Consider the following 11212-nt stretch of genomic DNA (forward strand, 5'->3'; position numbering starts at 1 on the left):
CCTGCTGTATTTTGTCTTCACAAACTTGGAATTCTTAAGCAGAACATAAGAGTATGGAAGCTAATGAATATTGAGTTTTAATCTCTTAATTGTGGTGTCATTGTTGAGGTAAAGAATGTGACTTAATGCCCCTGCTAGGGGCACTGACATATTCTAAAATAAAGTATTTCTATTAACCAAAACAGAGATTTCAAAGTTTAATTTGTTTGGCAGGAGGAAAGGTAATCTTCTAATAAAACACTGTCCTCCCCTCTCCCTCTCCCCTCTTCTCTCTCTCTCTCTCTCTCTCTCTCTCTCTCTGTCTCTGTCTCTTCCTCTCTCTCACACACACACAGTCTTGCTATAGCCCTAGCTAGACTAATAGTTAATGTGTAGTCCAGCAGCCCTCAAACTCATGGCAATCCTCCTGCTTCAGCATCGAAAGTGCTGGGATTATAGGTCTATCTTGCCTGATAATGTTCTCTGTGTTTGTAAGAGGATGATTCGAAATATTCGTTTGGCTGTATATCCTTGGTTTAGAATATACTTTCATTGTTCTCCTGGAAAGGATTTACTTTTCTTTGCAGTAAATCCTTAAGCAGAAGCAGGAACGTGGGTCCCTTCGGGAACTGGTGCAGGCAGCCACCTGAATTAGCTGCTCTCCACACCTATTCCTGAATTACAAGAAAGAACATCATCCTGACAGCTGGAAGCTGCCCAGAAGACAGGCACAGACCCTGCTTCTCCTGGCGTGCCTATTCCCTGAGGTATACCAACTGGGGAAAGATTCATTTATTGCAGCTGGCAGCTGAGAGGCGTCCTGCTCAGGCAGGCTTGGTCCTGATAGGTGATGTCCCTGCTGCTGGGACAGACATGTACTTAGGCTCTAGGTGTGTGGAACACCACACAACACTGCTGAGCTAGGGTTTTAGACATGCTCTCAGCCCTCAGTCAGAGACCAGGTGATGAAAAGCTCTGGGAAGGGCTTATGCTGCTTGTCACATCTTCACTTCAAAAGAAACCAATGGCTGATCATAGCTACACCTAAGAGTTCAGGGACACGGCACTCAAATTCTCCAGATTCTATTGTATAAAACAAAAATCTGAGTCCAGAACCATCTAGAGAAGGGCATGCAAGTTCAATGCCTGTAGTCTCAGCGTGGGAGAGGCCGAGGCAGGAGGATTGCCCCAGGTTTGAAGATGGCCAGAGCAACGCTGACTTCCTGTCTCCAAAAAATAAAAATTAAAATAAAAAAGGAAACAAATGAGATAAAACCACCCACACCCAGAACTTCAGTCCTGGGACCAGCTTCATTCACTGCTCTCCTCTCCGATGAGCGTGCCTATCTTTGAGAGGGGATGGGCTTTCTTCTGAGGAACGCAGAGCCTGATAACCCTGGTGACACAGAGAAAAATTTTGGCTAAGGTGTCCAAAACAGCAGACAAATCTATGCAAGGTGTTTGGTCCAAATTTAGGCTCAGACTCTGAGTGTCTCAGCAAAGAGCTATCTATATAGTGAGGGTTTCGTAGGAGAAGGTCTGGCATCTTTGCTGGTCACACATGCAAGGGCTTACTTCTGGCTGGCCCTTTCTGTCCCACTGTTCTGTGTGACTGTGCCTGAGGCAAAACAAGACTGTCTGGACTACTTCAGCTTTAGAGTAAGTTTTAAAATCAGGCAATAGAGCCAACTTCACCCCTTTTCAAAATTGTTTGACTTGTCTTTGATTTTTTTTCTCCCCTCTGGTGTAACCTTTAAAATCAGCTTAACGAATACAATGTTTCCAAAAGTCTGTTAAGAGTCTGAGGAGATGACTCAGCGGGTAAGAATGCTTGCTCTGCAAGGGAAAGGACCTGCGCTCACATACTCAGTTCCCATGTAAAAAGCTGGGCATCGCTATGCTTGCCGGTGACGGTAGGAGGAGGGCGGCCAGAGACACGGAGATTCTAAGAGCTTGCTGGACGAAACAGTGACCTTCCCGTTTAATGAGAAACCCTGTCTCAAGATTAGAAGGTGGAAAGTGATAGAGGAGAAAGCCTAAAGTCCTGCTCAGGCCTCTGTACTTATGTGCATGGGCACATGAGCCTGCATGTTCATGTGCATGTAATGCGCGCGCGCACGCGCGCGCGCGCGCGCACACACACACACACACACACACACACCACAGACACACACCCCACACAGACAGAAGGCCCTAGAAGGAAATCTTAAATTCTTTAAAAAAAATATTTACTTATTAATTCTTTAGATTTGTTTTATTTTCATCATTTAAAGATTTGTTCACATATATGGGTGCTCTGTCTGCATGTACAGCTGAACACCAGAAGAGGGCGTTAGAATGGGAATGGTTGTGGGCCACCATGGGAGTAATGGGAATTGAACTCGGGGCCTCTGGAGGAGCAACCAGTGCTTTTAACCACTGAGCCATCTCTCAAGATTTATTTTATTTTTAGGTATGTGTGTTTGTGTGAGGGTGTGTGTGTTTGTGTGTGTGTGTGTGTGTGTGTGTAAGGGTGTACACATGAGCACAGGTGCCTTAGGAGGCCAGAAGAGGGTGCATCAGATCCCTTGAAACTAGTGTTATGTGATTGTAAGCTGCCTGAGATGGGTGCTGGGCCCTGAACTTGAGTCTTCTCTAAGAGCAGAAAATGCTCTAACCTTGGAGCCGTATCTCCAGCCCCCAGGGAATAGTTTTTGTATTTGTTTTAAGTCACCATAATGCAAGACCCTTCCTCCTTTCCTCACTGGCAGAGGAAGTGTATATTTCACCTAGTTCTTATCTTCCCCTCTGTCTGCTTGTGTTTGTATTTTCTCAAGGAATGGTCTGTTTCTGTTTCCATCCTGTTTATTCTAAAGCTTATCAGACACATGGCCTTGTCACATCTGTAGACCATTAGGTAAGCTTGGCTGCTAGTAATTTTACTCTAAACTTTCTGCCAGACAATCACTCTACCACCTGAGCCACATCCTGAGCATCCTCGAATTGATTTTTAAGTAAAGAAAAGAATTCGTCCCCCACCCCAGCCCCCTTTGGTGCTGGAGATTGGACCTAGACCTTCAAAATGCTAGATGTGCTCAGTCTCTGGCACATGTGCTCACTCCCAGCCCTAAAATCAGTTTTGGATTGTTCACTGTTAATATATTGAAAAACAATTGTTGTGTATTAGTTTTATGTCCCATGATCATGCTGATCAAGTTTTTAATTCTAGGAATTTTTAATGTATTCTTCAGGGTTATTCATCTGCAGGATCGTGTCGTCTCTGGGTACAGTTTTTTCCCCCTTCTAAATCTATATTCTTTTGATTTATTTTCTTTGCATTTCCTAAGACGAGGGCTTCTAGTGATATGTTGAGCAGAAGCACAGAGAACAGATATGATTGGTTAATCCAGTCTAAGAAAACGTTAAGCATTTCATCATTCTATTTACATTTATGTTCTTTCATTTGTTAACATTTTAAGCAGTTGTAGATTTGTTATTTTATATGCTTGAGTGTTTTGTCCAAATGTGTGCATGCACACCTATTACCTGAGAGGGTTGGAGAGGGGGCCAGATCCCCTGGAACTAGAATTACAGATGGTGTGAACCTCACTGTGGGTGCTGGGGACTGAGCTGAGTCCCTTGCAGGACTCTTAAGTGCTGAGCTAATGTTCTAGCCCTGTACATAATTTTAAATATCCATTCTCACTATCTTACCAAGACAGATCTTAAACTTGTGGAAGACTCAATTTTTCTTCTGGCCTCAGTATCCCATGTGGCTGGGACTGTAGGAATGTGTCACCATGCCCAGCTTTATTTTATTTTAGAGACAGGGTTTCATCTCAGGCTGACCTTGAACTCATTATGTATCCTCAGGATGACTTTCAACTTCTGAGTCTCCTGCTTCTACCTCGAAGGTGCTGAGCTTACAGGTATGAACTTCCACACCTGGCATGGGTCTCGTATTTCTTACAGTCTTTTAACTTTCCTCCTTCTCAGAAAGAACTGCTTTCACTATTGTGCCCAAGTTGCAAAGTCCCCAGAGACCACCAGGAAGACAGACCCACTAAACTGCAAAAGCAAGGTTTAATTGTTCATCCACCCATGACGGGGACCCCACCGGGCTAGCTGTCGAAGCAGCCTCCCGAGGGAGTGAAGTTCCCTGTCTACTGCTAGATTTTATAGACAAAAGTTACAGGATTACATTAGTAGGTACGGGTTGGTTTCTGATTGGTTGACATTTGGGAACAATTAGGAGCATTTCTCAAAGTCTTATTTTGGCATGAAATACTTGTACCAATTATTTTTATTGGCCAGTGCTCAGAGGGAACATTCTGTGGTTTCTATGACATTGTCTTGCCACTTGCAGGTGGCCTGTTTTACATAGATACCAATAGCTTTCAGAACTGTATCCTGGAGACTACAGGGGAGGTTTTGGTCCCCCCTGGAGTTTCTTTTGTGGCCAAACAGTTCCCAGGAACCAAGCATCTGGGAGGCTGGGGGCGGAAGTTGGAGTTTCTTTGTGTTCAGTTTTGGCCCTAGGCATGAGTGCAAGACAGGAGTTATTTACTCAAACAGGGACAAACTTATGAATGGCTATACCACTGAAGGAAATAACTTCCCCTCCCCCAATAGTCATTAAGTACCTTAGTAGAGTGAGGCCTCATGAGCTCATCCCCCATCTGTAATAGAAAATTGGTGGGTTCCATCTTGTTCAAGTGACCAAAGCTGCTCTGAGTCCATCTGTACAATGGCGTGTCACATCCAAAAAACCGTTTCACAGCTCTCCTCTCCATCCCCTGGCTCTTATATTCTTTCTACCCTGTTTTCTGAGGTGTTTCCTGAGCGGTGGAGGGAGTGATATAAATGTCCAGTTTAGGGCTGAGTGCTCAATAGGCACTTATTCTGCACACTTTGACCAGTTAGGAGTATCTGCATCAGCTGTCACTGTGGGTAACAAATAGAAGCTTCTCTGATCAAGGCTGAGAATAGCACTAGTTTATGGGTATAAACATAAATACTTAAAAGGCAGCTTTCACCGTGTCTATTCAGCAAAACTGCAGTAGCAGGTTCCCCCTTAGGATCAGTGACCTTCCTAGCCATGAGCTTCACCAAGTTTTCAGTAAAAGACATGAATTCTCTCCTGTGAAGCAGACCTCGGACCAAGCAGAAGGGGTTGGTGACCCCCATAACAGTCTTGTTGCTATTGCACCATTGGGCAGGCTCACCTTGTGCGGCAGGTTGGTATTGTAGTCTGCAGAGTTCATAACCAGGTGAGACTATTAATGACTTTCCTCCCCCGGGAGCTTGTATAGCACCTTCCATCATTAGGAAAGCTAGCCAGCAAGGAGGAAGTGTCCACGGCACTTCTACCTCAATCTCTCTGTTCTGCCACTGTAGGTACTTGGGCCTTACCTCTGGTTATGGTGGGTAACCAAGGGCAATGGCAGTGGTCTGTGTGGTTTTGGTAGTCTTTGGGGATTCCCTGACCAATAACCCATAAGGAGTTATCACACACCTGACACTGTGGTTTTCATTTAATGACCCAAGGCTTCTGGAATGGCATTATCCTCCCATATAGAGAACTTCTATCCGAACTCTTCTTTGTAATTATGTCTTTAAAAAGCTAGCTTGCAAAAGTTTGCCATATGGCACACATCTTTGGTTTCTGTTAACTCACCCTACCTTTGTCTTCATCCCCACACTCCACCCCCATTCAAACATTTACACACCCACCTTCACTTTCCTCCCCTCCTCCTCTCTCCTCTCTTCTCCCCTCTTTTCTTTTCTCTCCCTCATCTCCTCCCACCCCATTCCCTCCTCCTTCCCTCTTCTCTCCTCTCTTTTCCCTTCCCCTTCCCTTCTTTTCCCTCCTCTTCTCCTCCCTCTCTCCTCCCTTTCCCTCCCTCTCTCTTTTTCTCCTCCTTATTGTGGCTCAAAGCCAAGGCTTCACCTATGCTGAACACATCCTAGAAGGGAATGAAAGAACCACAGTTTCTCTAAGATACATCCCTGCTATGATGCTGCCTTGTCACAGGCCCAAAGCAGTAAGACCAACTAGTGATGGCGTAACAACTATACCTTTTCCTTTTATAAATTGATTAGCTTAGGTGTTTGCTATAGTAACAGAACACTGACTGCCACATGGGTTAGCAATGTTGATCTGGCAGGAATGCTGGGAGGGAGGATTCAGTGAGAACATATTGAAAGTAGGCATTGCCATCGAACTTGGGGGACACAACCTGTAGCCCCCAAGTTAAGTCTGGCTACCTGTCTTCAGTAAACCAACCCAAAGAGGAAAGAAGAAAGAGGTTTATTCAATATGGCCACTTTTAGTAGAAGGACAAAGAGATCCAGTAAATTCCCCAAATGCCTCTTCAGGATCCTGAAGTGTTCTTAACACTTAAATAGAAGGCCAAGGATATCCACATCTTAGCAGACCTGGTGAAAGTGTGGTTCAGCCCACAGCTGGCCCATCATTGTTAGGGTTGACAACAAGTTGTTATAACTCTGAGAAATAGGTTTCTGGGAGACAAGTTCCCCTCTGGCCGGGACTTTCCCTTCTCACAGCAGGAGATTTTTGAGGGGAATCCCCATTTCTTTGGGGTTCATTATCTCAATAGTCTGATAGTCTCCTTAGGAGACTGTCACTTCTCTAAGGCAATTGGAGCACCACAGAGCTGGCAAAGGTCCCCTTCCCAGGCACACACTGATAATTTGCTAAAATTATATTTACTTTGCAAAAAAGAAAGTAATTTGTTGAATACCCAAATGTTCGTTCTCTCTCTCTCTCTCTCTCTCTCTCTCTCTCTCTCTCTCTCTCTCTCTCTCTCTCTCTCTCCAGTCTTACTATATAGCCCTGGCTGTCCTGGAACTCACTATATAGATCAGGTTGGTCTCAAACTTATTAAAATCCTCCTGCCTCTGCTTCCTGAATACTGGAATCAAAGGCATACATGCCATTCCAGGGTTTTACTGTCTAACTCAGAGCAGTCAGATTGGTCTGGTACTCCTATCCATGCCCCCCCTGCCAAACACACACACAGCAGCCTTCCAGGGCTAGAATTCAGGTGTGTACCACCATGTTCTGCTGTTGTGCCTTGAAGCAAAGGGATGACTAATCTTTTGGGGTTGGGAGGGAGAGGAAATGGGGCATAAGAGGCAGAATCTTCACACATTGTCTGTGATTAACCTCATGCTGTTTTATGTGGAATCATCACTCAGGGCTTGAGTAGCAGAAACATGAAAGACTGTTGAAGAGATATTAGATCAAGGGCAACAGAGGCAGCCAGATTTGGAAGAAGAATTGCTGGCACTGGCCATTCCTAGAGAAAGGGAAACCCTGTCCTGTGTAGGTCCTAGACCCTGTGACCTCAGTAACTCTATCAGGGGCTTCCAATGTGTCTCTGTGATAGAGTTTTGCCCACTATTCCCAGTGCTCTGGGTTCTATCCAGCTCTCCAAATACACCCCCACATCATAGTTACTTTTCTATCGCTGTGAAGAGACACCCTAACAAGACTTATAAAAGAAAACTGTCGGGCCTCATGGTTCCAGAGGGAAGAATTTATGACCATCATGGTGAGGGGCGTGGCAGCAGGCAGGCAGGAATGGCACTGGAGCATTAGCTGAGAGCTCACACCTGATCCGTAAGCAAGAGGCAAAGACGGAGCTAACTGGAGTGTCGTGCAATTTTGAGATCTCCAAGCTCACCCCTAGTGACACACTTCCCCCAACAAGGACATGCCTCCTATTCCTTAGTGGACAGTTCCAGCAACTGGAGAGCAAGCTTTCAAATGCTCGGGCCTGAGGGGGCCATCCCTACTCACAGCACTTCACTCCTCCACCAGTTCTGCAGCCTGCTTCTCCATGTTTCTTCACATTCTCTCCGTGGCACCCCTATCAGCCCCCATACTTTCTCAGCAGTGCCTCTGACTTTGTCCCCACACCTGTTCAGTCTGGAGTCTGGACGCCTGAAGACTCATGACAGAGCCTTGGTTGTCACTCATTACCCATCAGGGAACAACCACTATGGTATCCTCTGCTAATTGTCACATGCTAAATGCTCTATTTGACTGTAATAAATGGCTCATTTTTGAAAAGTGGAGTGAGAGGTGTCGAGGGTGACTATCTTCATGTCAGTGGCTTTCTGGTTGAAAGACTCTTGGTTCTGTGGCTTCTGAGATTGTTCACTTTCCCTTCCCCAGATTTACAATCCAACAACGCAGTTTAAGGTGCATGTTTTAAGGTGAAGGGAACTAACTGTGCAGTGGCGTCCACAGTCCTTTGCAGATGAGGGCAAACTGCAGAAGTCCTGTAACACATTTGTCTTCAGGTTCTATGCTCCTGGTCTCACTTCTCACCAATTCTCCTCTCCTCCTGCAGCAATATTGACCTAGAAGTAGTCATTCCAAGCTCCCCAAACAACCAGATCTCTTCTTGTAGCTTAGCACATTCCTGGAGTGTTTGCCCTGACTTTTGTAGCCAAAAAGCCACCCATTTTATTGTCAGATGAGAATCATTGACATCTCACCTGAAGACAGTCCTGGTCACTCTTTTGTGTTCACCCAGGACATTTCCCGCTTCCTGGGGAGCCTCCCTATCTCCACCCATTGCCCACCCCCTACTCTCTTCTTCCTGTGCTATTATCAGTCTGTCTGTACCCCTTGCTTTCCAGTGAGTCTCCACGCTATCCTGTGAGTGCCAGGGATCGACAGTGGAATGTCTTCTCTTTATTTACTTAATAGATTTAATCTGGCGAGTGTGATTGTGAGTGTACGGGTGCTGAGGCATGTGTGTGGAGGCCAGAGGCCAGTTTCTCAGAATCTCCTGGCCCCTGGTGAGGCAGGGCTCTTTTGTTTCTGCCTATAGCTGACCTGTGAGCTTCTGGGGGATTCTGGAATTCTCTCTCTTGTCTCTACCTCCCACCTAAAGGTAAGAGTTCTTTTTAAACCAAATTAAAGTACAAAACAACAACAAAAATAGCAACTTTATACCTGCATCCTGGGAATTGAACTCAGCCTGTCAGGCTTACAAATGCTTTTACCTGCCAAACTACATCACTCACTGCCTCTCTACCTTAGTTTTTTGAGACAGGATCTCTCTATGAACCAAGAACTTGCCATTTTGGTTAGTCTAGTTGACCAACAAGTCCCTAGGACCTGCCTGTCTCCACCTGAGTCACAGGCATGTGCTTTTACATGCCTGTCTTTTATGTGGCTGTCGGGGATCCTAACTCATCTTGTGCAAGCACTTAGCCCACCGAACACCTCCCCAGCCCTCTCTCTATTGTTTCCATTTGTATTTCAGACACCACAATTATCCTTTGTGCCTGTTGGAATCATGAACTTTTTAATTTTGCATAAGAAGGGAAAAATTAACAAGGGGGATTTCTGAGCTTGTTATATGTCAACAGGCTAGTAGTCTACTTATAGGATTGTCCTCATCTTAGTAATTGGTTAGGCTGAAAATTACACTCCCAGAAAAATGGGACACTCCCATTTTGGGGAGACACTCCCAGAAAAGCTAATAAATTTTCTCAAAGTCTTTGTTTATCTATATGGTGGCATGGTTCCACAAAATAAATAATTATACATGTGAACTATATAATTTGCTATATAATTAAAGTTGGGATGCTAATTGAATCTACTTCCCCTCAGGCACTGTCTCCTAGCAATGAGCATTTGGGACAAGCTGTGTGGGGTAGCTGCAGAATGCAACTGAGAACAAAGGAACCAAGAGAGAACGAAATGATGGCACCGACTTGTCATGTCCACCCGAAGCTGCTGTACAGAAGTGCCATTTCAATCCCTCTCTTAACTTCTAGGCAAAGGAGGCATTAGTCATACCACACTCTTTTATTTTTGCTTTTGGAGAAACTCCTTTTAAATATTGGAGGACCTGGCCAACTGGCAATCAGTTTGCTCATCAGTTTAACAGTAGCTATCCAGGGAAGTCCTGATCCAGGAGAAGGTTTGCAATCATCCAAGCAAAGCTGCAGAGATGTTTGAAGAGAGCAGAAGTTAATAAGAAACCTATGCTTTCTAAAAACTCCCGAACTCTTCCACCCCACTGCCTCTACCTCCCAAGTGCTAGGACTGTAGGTGTGCCCCAGCACGCCCTGCCTGTCTGTTCTACAAACTGTGTTATGTATCTTCTTGTTGACCAATTGCAGTTCTTTAGCTCTCCTGGATAGTAAATCTTCATCAGATGTGTGCTCTGCAAATCATCCTCCCATTGTACAGATTTCCTTTTCACCTTCTTGGTGATGTCCTTCGATGCACACAAGTTCTGAGCTCTGAGGTCCCTTTTTTATTGCCTTAGATGCTCATGTTTTGCGTCATGTCTAAGACTCCCCCACCACATCCAAGGTTGTGACCAACTCTTGTGTTTTCTTGTGGGTTTGACTGTTTTAATGCTCTTATTTATGTCATTGATCTGTCAGAGTTAAGTTTTGCACATGGTGAAAGATAGGGGCCCCTGTATACGGAAATCCCTTTTTTTCCTAGAACAATGTTGAAGAGACTTCTCTTTCCCTCATTGGATGGACTTGCCCCCCTTGTTGAAAGCATTTGATGAGAGCATGGTTTTATTTCTAGATTCTTCTAGTCCATTGGTCTATGTGTCTCTACTAATGCCAGATCCACACCGTTTGGGATTTTCTTTTTTTTTTTTTTGAGATTTATTTATATGTGTCTGTGTAAGGGTGTGCGCTCATGAGTAAAGTATCTGTGGAGGCTGGAGGCGAGAAAAATGTGCCAGCTCACCTGGAGTTGGAGTTACTGGCAGTGGTGAGCAGCCTATGTGGGTGCTGGGAATCAAGCCCAGGTCCTCTGGATGAGCAGCCAGTGATCTTAACCTCTGAGCCATCTCTCTGGCACAGTTTAGACTAACAAGTTTAGTTTTGCAGTAGATTTTGAAATTGAAATGTGTGAGTCTTTCAGTTTTCTTTGCAAAGATTCTCAAAGAGACATCAATACGGCGAGAAAGCTTCAGCCCTATGCACAAAAGTGTCGTAGTCTTCCCAGAGGAATTTCATGGGCAGGAGCCGGCATCTGCAAGTGTCTTCACATCCCTGAGGAAGAAAGAGGAAGCCAAGGCTGTTTTGGTATTTGTTTGTTTTGTAAAAGTGTAAAAAAAACCCAAAAAACAAAAACCTCAAACCTCTCAGTTAGCATGGGGCAAAAGCTTTCTTGAGCTGTGTTAGGAGAGCGAGGAGAGAGCAGGTGAGATTGGGTTTGAGGGTCATTTCTTTCTTT

The sequence above is a fragment of the Mesocricetus auratus genome, unplaced genomic scaffold (genome assembly GCF_017639785.1).
Source record: "Mesocricetus auratus isolate SY011 unplaced genomic scaffold, BCM_Maur_2.0 Super-Scaffold_100013, whole genome shotgun sequence".
Classification (NCBI taxonomy): Eukaryota; Metazoa; Chordata; class Mammalia; order Rodentia; family Cricetidae; genus Mesocricetus; species Mesocricetus auratus.